This window comes from Psammomys obesus, unplaced genomic scaffold (assembly GCF_907164565.1).
Source record: "Psammomys obesus unplaced genomic scaffold, mPsaObe1.curated_primary_1811, whole genome shotgun sequence".
Taxonomy (NCBI): Eukaryota; Metazoa; Chordata; class Mammalia; order Rodentia; family Muridae; genus Psammomys; species Psammomys obesus.
In genome coordinates, this window is record NW_026596073.1 from 10,977,892 (window position 1) to 10,982,420 (window position 4,529).

At 48.2% G+C, this 4,529-nt stretch overlaps 1 pseudogene; it reads right to left on the bottom strand.

Moving 5' to 3' along the window:
- Positions 1-264: 264 nt before the first annotated feature.
- Positions 265-1,922, bottom strand: LOC129690489 (ezrin-like; annotated as a pseudogene).
- Between the last annotated feature and the right edge of the window lie 2,607 nt (positions 1,923-4,529).

Genomic DNA, 4,529 nt, shown 5'->3' on the forward strand with positions numbered 1-4,529 from the left:
CTTGTGTCGCACGGGCCAGCTTGAAGCTTTAGATCTTAGAGCCATCCGAATCCCTGCTCAGACAGGAAGTGGTTCGGTAGCTGTCATAAGAATCTGGCCTGTCTGGCACTATGATACAATTGTTAGTAACCAGGTAGGATCCCACTGGCAGCTGCAAGGGACTGGACCACATCAAGGGCCTTTCTAGACCCAAGAGTACTAAAGGGCCAAGGGTGACCACGCCCTGCCGTGAGGTGCCCTCCGCGCTTGGTCCCAGCCTGGCCTCTACGTGGCCTTGAACTCGTTGATGCCCTGCTTGGTGTTGCCTTGCCTGATCTGCCACAGCGTCTTGTACTTGTCCCGGCCTTGCCTCATGTTCTCGTGGATGATGTCACTGTGGGTCCTCTTAGTCTCATTCTTCTCAGCCTCAGCGATCCGCTTCTCCTCCTTGCGGTCATCCAGGATGCCCTCGCTGGAGAGCTCAGAGCACTGTCGCCATGGGCTCTGACCCCTCATCCTGCAGTCCCTCCTGCACGTGGTGATTCAGGAGCTCTTACACTGCATCACCGGGTGCAGCTCCTCCTTTGTCTTCACCAGGTCGCCCCGGGCCTCTTTAGCTGGGTGCTGCCACTCCTCCACTTTGCCCGTCTTGAGCCTCCTCCAGCAGCGCAATCCTGGCAGTATACTCCACCAGCTCTGCAGCCAGCTGCTCTTGGCTCTTCATCTGATCCTGCATCCGTCTGTCCAATTCCTTGGCCCGCAGCGGCCACACCTCAGCCTCCTCCCGGGTCGCTTCCGCTCTTCCTCCCGCCGGAAGGCCTTCTCAGTCTGCTAGGAATGCTTTTTCTCCGCTCTCTTGGTTTTCTGCTCACAATCTGCAGCCTAAACACCAGCTCCTCCCTTTCTCTCTCCACAGTCTTGCTCCTCTTTTCAGTTTCCAGCTGCTTCCGGTGCTTCTCCTCCCGAGCCTGGCCTTCATCTGCTGCACCTCCATGGTGTTGGGCTTCCTGCGGCACATGTACAGCTCATGGCTCCCCAGATAAAGCTGCAGGATCTGCTTGTTAATTCTCAGGCGTGGGGGGTAGAGCACAAAGTCAGGTGCTTTCTTGTGGATGGGCTTAATGACAAAGTTGTTGTCATTGAAAGAGATGCTCCTGGTTTCAGTCCAAGGAAAGCCGATCTTCGGGGTCACCTTGTCATCTTTCCTGTAAATATGAAGATCCAGGGCATCAACTCCAAGCCAGAGGCCTGTTCCTTTCTTATTCTTGATCTCGAAATAAAACAGGCGGTCCCATAGATTTCCAGATCCTGGGCAATCTTCAGGTGTTCTAGCATAGCACTGGCTTTGAGCATCCGCAGTGCTCCACGTGCCACACCTGGATGCGGTGCTCCCACTGGGTCCCTGGTGAGCACAACTGGTCCATGAAGATCAGCCGCTCAGAGCTGAAGTACCCAGCCTTGTGCATTTCCTTGTTATAACCTCCGACTTGGCCTGGACTGCACAGGAGCCCAGCAGCACAGGCTCCGGGGGTGGGGGTGGGGCAGTAGATCTGGTCACTGAGGATCCCCTCCTTGATCTGGAGGAAGAACAGCTTCTGCGTGATGTCCTGGATGAGTTCCTCAGCCACATCCTCGGGGCAGAACTTGGCCTGGAATGTGAACAGGATGGGGTTCTCCTTCCAAACCTCCTGTGCAGAGACCTTTTTACCAAGTTTCAGCCAGGTAGGAAACCCTTTATTGTCTACATACTGGAGACCAAAGTACCACATTTCCCGGAGGCCGATAGTGTTTACCAACTGATCAAACAGCTGCTTTCTGGTGGTGTTCAACTGGATGGCAAACTCCAGCTCTGCATGCATTGGTTGTTGCCCGAGACATTTTGGCTGGTTGGTGGCTTCGTGGGTCCTCAGAAAGTTGGCTGTGCAGCAGCAGCTGAGAGGCATTCCGACCTGCAGGCATAGAGAAGCCCTGTTCTTCACTGCTGGGCAATTTCTCTAGTTCCCTAAAAAGCTTCTTTATATTCTCTGCTTATCCCTCCTTGAAGCTTATATACCACAGCGCAGCCTTTCAAGTCACAGCTCAGATCATGTCTCCTATCGTCTATGTAAGTGTAAATAGAGAAACAAACTATTGGGCATTGGTAAGGAGGGTACAGGTGTGTGTGGGGGGTGATGGTGATGTAGCAAAACCATAGGTGTGAGAATTCCACATACTCTTCCAAAAGGCTTCTAGCACATCACACATGCCTGGCTTTTATGTGAATGCTGATGATTTGAACTCAGGTCTTCATGCTTGTATAGCAAGTGCTTCTACCCTTGGAGCCATCTCCCCAACAACATAATAGTTAAATTTGACTCTCATATTGTATTTGTCTGTAGTCTGAGGTAAGGATCTGATTTCATCTCTCCCCAAACAGAAAAATACTCTCCCAATAATTTCTAAATTAAAGTATATGCCACCCGGATATGAATGATGTTCAGAAGTTTGTCCCTATGGATGAATATTGTAATTAGTATTTTATTCTGGTTAGGAATTCTTTTAAAGATGCAACACTTGAAGGGACACCAGCTGGAAATGCTGCAGTCTAAATTAGATAGTGTTGAATTTGTTCCCTTGACAGAAAGTGGAGACAAATGTATCCAGTAATGTTGTTAGCTTTGGAAGTCAAACATTCCTAAAGAAGCTATTTAAAAAGAAGTTAATTGTTGGAGTGTTCCAAGATGGCAGCAGCCAGTGTGTACTGTATCTGAGGGGTAGAAGGTCAGAGACTGTGGAGCCAAAATACCAACTTGGGTGCTTTCCAGGACAGAGGGGACAGACCAGAGGGAGTTGGAGATGATCAGATCCAGGCCTCCCCATGACCATCTCCCAGGTCCAGGAGTCACAAACTGTGAGCCCCCTACCCTTTCCATATACTCAGAGTGCAGGCTCCCAGGTCCAGGGACCCTCCGTTCCAGCAGCCAGACATCTGATCTCTCCAACTCCCTTGAGGGCAGCATCTGGATTCCTGGAACAGCCAGACCTCTAAACCATGGTTCTACTGGTCTCCCTGTGGAAACCAGGTGGATGGTAAAATCATTCAGATCCTGGATCCAAGATGGCAGAGCTCAGAGCCCAGACGCTTCTGAGTCCTAGTGTCTGATAGACCGGTAAGCCGCAGCTCAGCTGTCTTCTGAGACACGGGATCCCCGGCGATTGCTACCTGGGCGAAGACCCCCAACTACCCCTCCAAAGCTTCCACCTGAGGCACCTGTGCTCCCTCCTCAGCTACACCTGAGACACCCCCGCCTGGCCCTTCAAAGCATCTGCACCTGTGCTCCTACCATTCAAGGCACCCCCACCAGCACCCCTGCCATTCAAGGCACCTGTGCCCCCTCCCTGCCTTCCAAAATACCCACCCCAGTGTGGCTGCATCCAAAATACCAGCACACTTGTGTTCCCCTGGATCTCTCTCTTCATCCTGAAATCTACTCCAGACACCAGAGGTGGGTGGATCCAGTCTTAGGTGCAGGTTCAAGGAACAAACAGCCAAGGCTATGGACAACCAGAATGGCTAAAGGCCAGCATAAGAACACAATCAACAAAAAAACAAGTCAGCATGCCCTCCCCCAAAAAAACACTCCTCCCTAAAATAATGATTACTGTAATGAAGTTAAAGCACAGGAGAATGACCTTAAATTTATGATTATGCAGTTATTAGAAGCATATAATAAAGAGGAAATAAACAAATCTCTCAAAGAAATACAGGAAAAGACAACCAAACAAATAGAGGCCATTAAGGATAGACGGGAAACCACAATCAAACAGGGTGAAGGAAATGAATAAAACAATTCAAGATCTGAAAACCGAATTAGAATCAATAAAGAAAACACAAACTGAGAAACCCCTAGAGATGGAAAACTTAGAGAGGAGATCAGGAACCACATAGGTAAGCATCACCAACAGAATGCAAGAGCTGGAGGAGAGACTCTCAGATGTTGAAGATACAAGTGAAGAAATCAATACATCTCTCAAAACATCAAGACAGACAAGTTCCTGACACAAAAATTCAAGAAATCAAGGATACCATGAAAAGACAAAGTCTAAGAATAATAGGAAAAGTTGCAAGCTCCAAGGTCCAGGAAATACTTTCAAGAAAATCATAGAAGAAAATTTCCCCAACCTAAAGAGATACCCTTAAACATACAAGAGGTTTACAGAACACCAAATAGACTAGACCAGAAGAGAAATTTTTCCTGCCTCATTATAATCAAAACACTAAATCTACAGAACAAAGAAAAAATATTAAAAGTGGAAAGCGAAAAAAGGTCAAGTACCACATAAAGGTAGACCTATCAGAATCATACCTGACTTCTTAACAGAGACTATGAAAGCCAGAATGGACTAGGCAGATGTCATGCAAACACTAAGAGACCATAGATGACAGCAACCCATAGAATATAGATAACTTCACAACTGTGAAACCAAAAGAAAACAAGCACGCAAACACACTATCACCACCAACTCCACAATAAAAGAAACTAACTACTATTCGTCACTATTCTCTCTAT